The following is a 13,217-nucleotide window of genomic DNA, read 5'->3' on the forward strand; positions in this document are numbered from 1 at the left end:
GGAGGCACTAATTTCCCAAAATTTATGGACACCAATCCAAAGGAGCACCAAACCCTACAGTTTATGGAAACCAATCCAAAGGAGCATTAACCCCTATAGTAACATACAAGACTACAATCTTGATGTAATATAATGAATAAATATGAACGTCTGTAGTTCTACTTTGCCTCTTTAGAAGTTGGGTTCACACTCTTTCACCTCTACAACTCACTCTCTTCTCAGTCTAGCATCAACACAAACTATTTATATGTTCTATTTTCACCTCCATAAGGCCGGCCAAGACATAGCTCATCATAGATCAAATAAAAAATAGCTTGATCGTTATCATACATGATTTGTACAACTTTCTATGCTGCATGAGGATCATTCATTCAGTCGGTTTGCACTTTGTTCTAATCATTTCAGCATAGAGAATCTACCCCATTTTGTCTGTCCAATAGCATTCAGTAAATAGCTGTCTAAGTCGACTTGTGCAAGTTCCCAGAATGCCCAATTATTTGCACCAAAACAAGTTCCTTCTAGATCTTTAAATCTGGACCGTTGATTCTCATAATTTGATCAAAAAGATTTGATCGTTATTGTCATTGTGGTGGTTCCATGCACCACATCACATTACTGTCAACACAATCTCCCCAGGTCTTTATCTATGTCACATTGTCAGAGACACATGGCAATGGGCCACAACATAGTGACATGACATCAACATATGTCATCAAAACATGCAAGTCAATGCTTTCTTCACTTCTTTGGACACATGGCTGTTGATTGCTTCATCACAAGCCTTTCCTGGTGACATCAATTCTCCATGTGACATTGTGCTCTCTTCTATCCTTCTAGCTTTGTGGACCCCAATACAACACATGGCACACATCACGGGCTAACACTCCACTATTACCTCTGAATCGCAAGGATGCGACTCAACTATTGTTGTGACAGTTTACGGTTGATCACAACATCACAACCCCCTTTGGTGGTTACCCCTAACCACTGCGATCATGCACCTGATAGTTCATCACAACATCACAACCTTCACCTAGTGGTTTTCTTAACAGCTGGGATCTTGCACCTAACACTTCTTATCTGTCATGTTCTCGGTCCATGTTGACACTCTGATTGCACTATGTCATCCATGTCATCAGACACATCACCTTGTCTGATCGGTCACCTTGATGTCTGCACCAAATTAGGTGGTAAAAGACATTTAAGTTATTGCTCACTTAAACTATTCTCACCGATCTATATAAAAACTTGATACCGCCACCAAACTACCAATGTGGGATAAATGGTCAAAGACCAAGTTACACACCCACAAGTCTGTCCATTTGAATGCTTGATTTCTCTATTCTACCAACTCGATGGCGATCAACACATTGTCCATCTCTCCTTGATATCACAAGCATCCAAGTCTTGACTGAATGATTACATGAGCTCATGGCTTGAGGACATCAATACAACTTCTTGCAGACATCAAGACCATCTCTCCTCTCATCTCATGAACTCGCTATCATGTTGCTTGCATCATCCTGTGAGCTTGATGATTCACTTTGCTCAACTTCCCTTGTGAGTTTTCTACTTGTGGACTTCTTGATGGATTTCATTCTTGATCATCACATGACATTGCTGCACTATCCATAATTGTCTTGTCTATACTTCCATCCCAAGATTCTTCATCTTTAAACACAACATCTCACTCCATGCTTGTTGTGAAGTCTTGTCCCTTATGCTCTCTGTTGGACTCCTGTTCAAGATATTGGACAAGCTACTGCTTCAACCTAATGCACATTAGGTAGCTTCACTCATCTCTATCAACTACTGCTTCAACCCAATGCACATTTGGTAGCTTCAATCATCTTTATCAATCTGCACCTCCTCTATCAAGCTACACTTGATCTCTTGTGACACTCATGTTCTCTATCAACAAGACAATATGTTGACATCAATGACAATCCAATGCCAACACAAGCCTCAAGTCACATTGGGGAGCTATAAACTTGCCATGATTTTTCCAAATGAAATCAACATTTGGAGATCTAGACTTCTTTATCCATTTTTTAAGACATATGGCTAGTGCTAGGCAAATGTTGAAGGGTGCAAGCAACTATTTTGTGACCCATCATATTGCAACGAAAGCATCTAAATGCAAGCCCTTCAAAGTCTAAATATTGAGTGTCAAGTACCAAAAGAAGAATGAATCTGGATGGAATGAGAAAGAGGTTTAGAAATGTCTATCATAGCACAAGCCTTGATGTATTTACACAAAGAAAACACCGCTTGTGTGTCTAGCTTAACAAAGATGCCTACTTGATTGATTGATTAGGTTATTAATGGGATATGCATTCTGCATAACCAAGGGCAACTTGTAAAGCCTGATCCAAATAGGTACATTTATAATCTTGGAAGTGGTTGGGTCAAAAAAAGGTGTCCATGGAGTGAGAAAGAGTCTTGATTGCCCAAAAAACCATGGACCATTATGAATCACGAAGTTACAATTTGCAACCGAATTAAATGAAACCAAAAAAAAACTCAAAGTCCAAAGATTCAATCATAGGGGGAGTTAGATTACTTCAGGTAGATTTAGCCCATTCAAGGACCGAATCAAAGGATGGGTGCCTTCATATAAAGCTCATAATTAGACAACGATCTGCAATGTTACCAAAAATTGCATTAATACAGTCATCTAAAATGTGAAATTTCATCGGCTCATCTGTGAAACCACCTTTGTATCCCCAACAAAGAAAAAGAGAGCTACTAGTTTGATGAGTTGACTCCTTGGTGGGAAAGGAAGGCAAAACCTGACAGACAACTTGAGAGGGATAGGGATAGGGTTAGCTCGACAAATTTGCTCCAAAAAAAGGCACCACACTCATGAAAGGGTTAGCTCTGTTTTTGCATGCAACTAGGGTTTTTAGATCCAAACAAGGAGGCATCAATCCAACTCCATGCACTACACCTCGAATTCATCCTAACAAGTCAAAGGCGAGAGAGGGAGGAGGGGAAACTAGTGGTTCTTGGTTCCAACGAGTTTCTTTCCCTTCGTCGTGCCATGATCCTTCTCATCACGCTTATAATTTTTTTTATTCTAGTTAACTATTCATTTAGAATCATTTCCAAACTGCTCACAAACACTAATAGGTAACAAAACAATACATAGTTTATTTCAAATCCAAAATTTGGAAATACATATCCTTATGTATAAGAAAGATCTTGTTTAATAAAATGTCTTTTTTAGTTACAATAGCTTTTCAAGACTAAGATCTAATCGGATAATAGAACCTCCTCAAATTCTTCTTTATTAGAGTTTAATAATACAAAACTTAAGGTGGGATGTACATGTAGGTACTCCATTACCACCTCAGTACTCATGTCTAACATGTTGTGACCACACCAAAAAGACATATCACGTACTATCAATGGTTTCTTAATTAGCTGATAGGCTATTTTATGTGGGGAACCCCCACTGGAAAAATGTCGCACATCGGAGTTTTTGCCCATTGGTCTCATGTTGGAAAATTTGTTGCTGCGAAAGTCTCACCATGCAAATGACTAACATATGAGAATATTAAATGAAATAAAAAAATCATCAACATTTTTTTAAAAAGCTTTCAACAAACCTTGCTAGTGTCATTTTTATGAGTATTTGCGAAGGATTTGTATTATTATTTTTATTGGAGAAACCAAAGTTTAGATACAAATATATGGAGCTAATTAAACCCGCTATAGCAGCAAAACATAAAAATTTGTAACAAAACTATACCTGGTGTAGTAGCAAAACACAAAACAATTCAAATCCTTCTTAATATTTCTTGTAAGACAGATTTGTATTATTGTGGGGACCTTTGTCAAGAAATACCACAAACACAATATTTAGTATGTGTTTTTAAAGGTTTCAAATTGTTATCTTTTTATTATATTTTATTTTGTTAAATTCATGATCTTTTCATTAAGTAGAAATACCGCATTGTCTAGTGGTCAATTTAAAAATTAAAAAATATTGATGTGGTAAAAGGGAAGGGAAACTAAGTTCTTCACTCTAGCTAATCTCACTCAATAGTTTCTTATATTTCACCCAATTTTTTAAAACATTTTTTAACTAATTTTTTAATCTAATATTTACATCGTATTGATAATAAAAATAATACTTATTATATTAAAATAAGATAATTTTAACTATAATATAATACTATTTTAATAATAATAAGAATATTAAAATTTAGAAACATTATAACATAATATATAATTATTACATGTGTATTTCCATGTGGTTTGTGGACAAGATGTTGTGGACAACATTGGCTTTTACCAAAGTTGTGCTCTGGTGTGTAGGTTTTCTAGGCTTTGGCCTTCTTTACCAGATCTTCAGTCTTAGGTGAGTAACTCATGGAAGCCTCTAGTTGTTCACAATATTGAACTTTTTCCCTGTGCTAAAGGTTTTTTCATTGCCTCTTTTATGTCTCTGCTGGTCGTGACTAGATTTTGGGCAAGATGTGGGCTTGGGGAGTTCACTCCTTCTCTTTTAAGCCCTGGACTACCTCTTTAAATCCCTTTACTGAACTGCTCAATGTGCGTCTAGTTTGGGTTCGACTTCTAAATCTTCCTCTCCACTTTTGGGAACAATCTTGCTATGAGGCCATTAGCAACTCCATTGGTCATTTCTTGATAGTTGATGATGCACGAATTCTATGGGTCATTCCACCTTTTTCTCGCATCCTAGTGGATATTGACATTTCCTCACCCCTCCCTAGAGATGTGGTCCTTATGGTTAGGGATAGGCCTTGGACTCAATCACTGGATTTTGAAGGCCTCCCCTTTTGCTGCAGAAAATGCTTCACCACAAGTCATTTGGTGTTGAACTACTCCCTCTTGTGTCACAAGGGGGTGGCTACTTGGTGGAAGGATGCCACCTTGGATCACTTGACTATTTATGCTACTGAATCAGCTAATGAGCTTCCCTCTGTCGATGATGCTATTGTTGCCCATGAGGATTCAACTCCTATGGCTCTTGATTTGGATTCAACTCCTATGGCTCTTGATTTGGATTCAACTCCTAGCACCTTTGATTCATAGATCCACTCTACACCTACTGCTTCTAGTCTTGATGACACTTCTCTGCAATAGCCTGCACCTGTATTGCAATAGTCCCCTGTTGTCTTGCAGTAGCCGATTGTTGTCTTGTAGTTGCACTCTCTCAATTCCATTGATGGTACCCAAGTAGGGTCCTTACTACTTGACCACTCTCTTGACGGTCCCAATGACAGTATTTCCTAGATTGTTGTTTGTCACAAGCGGAAGGGGAAGTCTTCTCTGCCCCCCCCAATCCCCTCCTTGTCAAGGCTCGAGTGTCCCCACCCCTCCTTGATTGGGTCTGGGTTGATGGTGGTTTGTAAGGTTTTTGTTGTTGTAAATGTGTTGTTGATAGTGTATGACTATGTTAAAGGGTCATCGCCCCAGTCAACATTGCTTTTTAATAAAAGACAAAGATAATATCAGATAATATAATAATAAGATGATATTAATTATATTATAATATAAATAATAATATAATAAAAAGTAATAATATAATATTACATAATCATAAAATAATAGATTTAAAAATATAAGATTGTATAAAAATAAAGTTTATTCATTGTCGTTGCATCCACACCATAGAATATCATTGCTCTAAGCTTCTCCAAATTATGAAAGTTATTTTACCTTGCTTGATATGAAATTATGATTTTCTCTGCATTGTTGAGAGACATATAAGAACACAAGCATAATACTATCTTAGAACAAAACATGGATTATCATGGATGTGGTTATACTTGAAGGAAAACAAGCAAAAGAAAGAAAACATTGGGAGAAGATTTTAGACCTCTGTTGTCAAGAAAGGTGGTAACCATGTTGTCTGCAAACACCAAATGGATCAGCCAAAGCTAAAGAAAATGAAAAGTACCCTTCCCCAACTAATAAAATCTATTGTAAGTTGGAATAGTGCTTAATTCTTCTCTCCATTTATATTTGGAAATCAAAGTACTTGACCATGTATAGTGGAATCCATTCATAAAGACAAGGAGAACCCACAAAAGTACAAGCTAAAAGGACCTTCCAAAATTAAAGATGTCCTAAAATTGGCAAGTTACATTATGTGATTTCTACCCTCTAATATATTATTCAGAGTATATTTTACTATTGGCATAATCATTGCACCTCATTTTGGTGCAAGTGCTAGTCTTAATTCTATTTTTAGTTTTAGGCACCACTTGCTTGCATTTTATTAGTTTGCTATGATATATGTCTGCATCAAGATTTTAGAATCAAATAGCCACAATTCTTCTAATGAATATGGTTCAATAATTGAGTTTCTTTCTTAACTATGTTCCTATTCTTGTTTTTGTTCTTCATTTTTTTGGCATGCTTTTGTGACTTGTTCCTTGCCACGTTTAGTACAAGAAAATAATAGTTTATTAGTTATCTTTTTTTCTTCACAAAACTTACATTGAGCTCATAGGTTCTAGTAAACCCAAACACTTTGATACCACATTTAACAAATGATAGTTCATTATAAAAAAAATTGGCTAAAAAATCTTGTAATTTTTAATCTATGAATATTTTTAAAATTTATGAAATGAATTCAATGATTTTAACAACAATTAAGTACACAAAACATCAAGTATACATATATGAATGTTTTCTTTCAAATATACTTACCACTTTATGTGCATTCTTTCATAATATAATTTAACTATTTAACCACTTCTATAAGAGTATTACCGATAATCTAGCATACAAATTCAAACATATAATTTTATAATTTTCCATTTATAACATGAGAAATATAACATGTCTTTGTATGATCTAGCCTTTGGCATTCTTTCAACTACGAAAGGGAAAGCATGTCATCAAGATGATTTTCCTCCAAACATATATTAGAGGTCACCCAACACCTTCCAAATGGAAGTGGCCCTACCCTTCACAAAAGGTATCAAATAAAGAGATCCATAATCATATCATATCATCCAAGAACTAGTGTGGTGTATTGAATCTATCACATTCAATCTACCGTACAACTCTAGATACCCTCTAGCTAAGTATGACAATTTCAACTATCATGCAACCTATCAGGCATTGTGAACCAACAATGCAAGCATTAATATGAATTACTTTGGCTAAATTTTTCGTAATACAAGATCACATTCCAATATGGATATGTGTGTCAATGTTCACACACTTATATCTTAGTCTTGTCAATGGAAGACAACTTTGTCACTTATTACTTGAGAAAATAATAATGTTGAAGATATTTAATGAATCATCTCTACACAATTAAACCTCCTTACCACCTACTTGGCTAGATTTTATTATGATTTTTAACCTAACTTTAGGACTATACAAAGTTGGTGGTGGGGTGCTTTTGTTCATCCTGCATTATTTTCTTGGGAGGATTTGAACCTGAAAGTGGAGAAGTGTGATTTGTTTACTAGAGAGGTGTGGTGGGGAGGTTTTTTAAATAGAGATCTCTTTGTTTTTGACTCAATGCCAAGAGTTGTTTTCCTCTCCTTCATCTATGGCCTGGGATATGCATCTCCTCACACTTTTCTCCACTGGGTTCAACTCTTTGAAGATCAAATAGGGGAGCCATTGGCTTCAATTATAATGGCTAAATTCAGGGTTGTGTGGCAGATCCTTGATCATGTGTTGGTTGACCCTCACAGGTATCCCTCATCTTTCCCAACTCCAATAGAGGCCGCTTCATCTCAAGAATCGGGAATTGGAATATGATATTTCGCTAGCTGGGGTGGTAGGTTAAAGGTGTTAGAATTGGGGTTGATCCGAGCATGGCACTTTCAAACATGTAGCCCCTTGTCCTTTTTTGATAATCTTGCTCCATCAATTGTTCAGATTTTGTCTCTCTCAGGCTCCGTCCGGGGTTTTTTCAAATGACTCCTTGTCTACTTCGAGGGGGCCTTTCTTTTAGATTTGTATTTACTAGGGGGGTGGAGATAGTATTTTATCTAAGTATATGTAAATCTTCAATTATTATCAATACATTATAAGCCATGGCCTTTTGTCCAAAAAAAACAAAAAAACTTACTATTAGATTTAGTCAAATATGTGATAATGTACTTAATACTCACATGGATATTTTACAAAAATAGCATGTCAATTTGACTCATAAAATATATGTAGGTAAAATTGAATTTTACTATCCAAAAAGTATCTAGTTTACAACATGCTTTACTTAAACTACAACATCACGAGAAAGGTCTCTATATTTTTCCCCTTATTGGAGTACATATCTTAAATAATGCTATTGTAGTACTTAGCTTAGATTTCATAAACATATAATATCATACATTCATACATATATATTAATGCAAATATCTAGGTATGTGTAATTGTATTAAACTTAAAAAATTTAGTAGATCTTGAAACTAGAGATCACAAACATCCTTAATGAAGAAATAAATATTGAAACCATTTAGTTTTGTTAACCATTCAATGACTATTTAAGGGTACCATCATTGGTTTTTATGAACTAGAGACCATCCATAATATTAAAACATAGATACATTTACAAAAAAGAAAGAAATAAAGATTCTTTTATAGTCCACAATACCAGGCAATCTATATATGGGTCTACAGATGGCTTATAGTAATATGGGACTACCCCATACTCCTTTTGGGAGGTACCTAACTATGCTACAAATGAGGCACACATACCTTACCCCTATGAAATTTGAACTTGTGACCTCTCTTTCAAGAGCACAATTTCTCCACCACTAGATCAACATAAAAACTAAGCACCCTAGAAATGGTCAAATCACTCTACACACTTACTTCTTCATAATAGGAATTTCATAGTTTTTTCACATAGCCCATAAATTGCTTTATAGAGATGCATGAATTATTCATATAGATTGTGAATTTCTTCATATGTTTCACGAACTAGAGGACATCATAAGGTTTTTGTCCATCTAAAGGGTAATAGCAACTCGTCCTAGAGGAAATAACTATCAAGTCCCTAGGATGCACCGATACATAAGAAATACATAAGTTATGGTGTATGAGGGTAACTTATACATTTGTGCATCCTAGGGGCTAGATAGACATTTCCTCCTACGATCCATGTGCAACTAAGAGGTATGAACAAGGTCTCTCTCGGGCATGCAAAGTTGTAGCTAGCCACATCAAAATGTATCAAAACTGTAACCAAAGATCAATTGTAATTCATTTTGTAATTGTGATTCATCGATAGATCATTAACATAGACCGTGATTCATTGTGATAAACCTATAATTCATATATAACTATGATTTCATTGTCATGGGCATGAGGGATTTGTTAGAGGCCACAAGGCCCTTTTTTTGCAGGTTTATGTGTAGACCACAAGGCATGTGGATTTAACTGTAGTGATCTTATTAACTATTGAGGCATAGCTTCTACAAGTGAATTCATTGTTCGAGATGTGATTTTTCTCACACATACTTACAATTCATTTCACACAAGGTTGCAAGGGTTTGTATTTGATTGACACTTAAAATCTGTAGGCTAAGGTCGCAAGGTTTGCATTTTCTTGATGCCCAAATATTGTAAGCTATTCCATCTTGTAGGTCACAAGGGTTTTCATTTTGTTGGTATATTGCATGTTTCGAAGATTTGTTCATTTTTTCATTTTTGCATGTTATGAAGAGAGGCAATAATTTATTTTGAGAAATTTTTTCTTCCCAAGATTATGGAAGTATATGCAAGTGTATACATATGTAGGGTCATCTTATTATTGAATGTACAAACGCTACCTTTTGCATGCATGACTTGATCTCACAAACGTTTCATCAACGTTCACTTTTATGAGAAATGATTGAATGTGATTAAAAAATGATTGAATTTGGTGTCTATGAAATATCGAATCAAGGGGGGCATCTCGTGTTTTGATTAAGATAAGTTGTGAAAGTGGGTAAGTGTAAGAAGTTGAGTCCACTTAGTGTGGAAGTTTTACACTTAGATAAAAATGGAAAATTGCGCGGAGTGCATGGGAAACGAAATGGGATCCCATTATGGTTTGGGGTCTCAAGCCAAAATTTTAAATAGTATCCCGTTTTGCGTCGGGATCTCGAGCCTAAATCTAAGAAACAAGATCCCATTTCTTTCTTTTTTTTGTTAATTTATGAAAAATAACCTATTTATACATGAAATATAACATTTAAGTATACTTTAAGTTATATTTCATGTATATATTGGTAGGATGTTTGAGAGTGGTTTCAGATCTCTAGGAGTTATAATGCAAATTCTAGATTTTAGAAGATCTTAAAAGAATTTCAGATAGTCAAATTTAAGTAATATCAACAATTCGACATTTCTAGCTCTCTTTATCTTCCTTGAGCTCTAGACTCATCTCTCTCGATATCTATATTGGCAAGATGTTTGAAAGTGGTTTCAAATCTCTAGGAGTTATAATGCAAATTCTAGATTTTAGAAGATCTTATAAATTTTTCAGACTTAGTCAAGTTTCAGTAATCAATAGGCTTCTATCAACATTTTCTATTTCTCTTTATCTTCCTTGAGCTCTACTCATCTCTCTCCATAGCAATCTTCCTCTATCCCCTCTCTACCTCTATATCTCTCTTTTCTCTCTCTATCCCAAAATCTAGACCTATCTCTCTATCTCTCTCTCACATCCCTAACTCTCAACTCTTTGTCTCCTCTCTCTCTACACACCTCCCCTCACTCCCTACCTACCTCTATTTATATACATATATAAATCTCTCTCTCTCTCTCTCTCTCTCTCTCTCTCTCTCTCTCTCTCTCTCTCTCTCTCTCTCTCTCTCTCTCTCTCTCTCTCTCTCTCTCTCTCTCTCTCTCTCTCTCTCCCACCCCTCCCTCCTTCCCTCTCTAATTTTATCTCCCCTCTATCTCCTCTCTACCTCTCCATCTCACTCTCTCATTTCTATCCCAAAATATAGACCTATCTCTACCTCTCTCACACATCATTAACTCTCTACTCTCTATCTCATCTCTCTCTACACATCCCCTCCCTCCCTACCTACCTCTATTTCTCTACATATACCCCTCTCTCTCTCTCTCTCTCTCTCTCTCTCTCTCTCTCTCTCTCTCTCTCTCTCTCTCTCTCTCTCTCTCTCTCTCTCTCTCTCTCTCTCTCCTGTCTCTTGAAATCTAAAACTATGTCTCTACCTCTCTCACACACATCCTTAACTCTCTACTCTTTATCTCCTCTCTCTCTACACACCTCCCATCACCCCCTACCTACCTATATTTCTCTATATATGCCTCTTTATCTCTCTCTAAATGTACCTTCTCTATCTCCCTACCAACTTATCTTTCTCTACATATGTCATAATAGGTCCTATTATGACATAATGCCCCTTAACAAATCCTACTAAGGGGTGTAATGTCATAATAGGTCCTCTTAAGGGGTCTTATGACATAATAGGACCTATGATGCCATAATAGGACCTATTATGACATAATAGGACCTATTATGACATAATAGGACCTATTATGACATAATAGGACCTATTATGACATAATAGGTCCTATTATGTAGGTCTTGTTATGTGATAATCGGTTCTATTATGTCATAATGGGTCCTATTATGTCATAATAGGTCCTCTTAACCTAGGTCTTATATTATGACATGATACCCCTTAATAGGTCCTACTAAGGGGTATAATGTCATAATAGGTCCTCTTAACCTAGGTCTTATGACATAATAGGAACTATTATGACATGATAGGTCCTCTTAACCTAGGTCTTATGACATAATAGGACCTATTATGATATAATAGATCTTATTATGTCATAATGGGTCCTATTAAGTCATTAGGTCATATTATGAAATAATAGGTCCTATCATGTATTATGACATGATACCCCTTAATAGGTCCTACTAAGGGGTATAATGTCATAATAAGTCCTCGTAAGGGGTCTTATGACATGATAGGACCTATTATGATATGATAGGTCCTCTTAACCTATGTCTTATGACATAATAGGACCTATTATGGCATAATAGTCATAATAGGTCCTATAATGTGATAATCGGTCTTATTATGTCACAATAGGTCCTATAATCATGTCCTACTAAGGGGTATAATATCATAATAGGTCCTCTTAAGGGGTCTTATGACATAATAGGACCTATGAGGACATAATAGGACCTATGATGACATAATAGGTTATAATAGGTCCTATTATGACATAATACACCTTAACAAGTCCTACTAAGGGGTATAATGTCATTATAATTCCTCTTAAGAGGTCTCATGACATAATAGGACCTATTATGACATGACAGGTCCTCTTAAGGGGTCTTATGACATAATAGGACCTATTGCGACATTAATAGGTCCTATTATGTCTCTAGACCTCTTAAGAGGACTTTTCATGTCATAATAGGTCCTATTATGACATAATGCCCCTTAACATGTCCTACTAAGGGGTATAATATCATAATAGGTCCTCTTAAGGGGTCTTATGATATAATAGGTCCTATTATGTGATAATCGGTCATATTATGTCATAATAGGTCATACTAAGGGGTCTTATGTCATAATAGGTCCTACGAAGGGGTATAGTGTGATAATAGGTCCTCTTAAGAGGCCTTATGACATAATAGGATCTATTATGACATGATAGGTCCTATTATGTCATGATAGGTCCTATTATGTCATTATACCCCTTAATAGGTCCTATTATGTCATGATAGGTCCTATTATGTCGTTATACCCCTTAATAGGTCCTACTATGGGGTATAATATCATAGTAGGCCCTATTATGTGATATTCGATCCTATTATGTCATAATAGGTCCAATTGTGGGGTCTTATGTCATAATAGGTCCTACTAAGGGGTATAATGTTATAATAGGTCCTCTTAAGGGGTCTTATTTAACATAATAAGACCTATTGTGACATAATAGGTCATCTTAAGGGGTCTTATGTCATAATACTCAGGTACTAAGGGGTCTTATGTCATAATAGGTAATTTTAAGGTTTGTCTTATGTCATAATAGGTCATATTATGTGATCTTATGCAATAATAGGTCCCATTAGGTCACAATACCCCTAAGTGGGCCTATTATGATATAATACCCCTTAAGAGGTCATGTAGAGGGGTATAATGTCATAATAGGTCATACTAAGGGCTCGTCTTATGTAATGGGATGTCTTAAGGGGCCCTAGGATGTACTAAGGGGTTGTATGATTTGTCCTAATAGGTCCC

The sequence above is a fragment of the Cryptomeria japonica genome, chromosome 5 (assembly GCF_030272615.1).
Source record: "Cryptomeria japonica chromosome 5, Sugi_1.0, whole genome shotgun sequence".
NCBI classification, from domain to species: domain Eukaryota; kingdom Viridiplantae; phylum Streptophyta; class Pinopsida; order Cupressales; family Cupressaceae; genus Cryptomeria; species Cryptomeria japonica.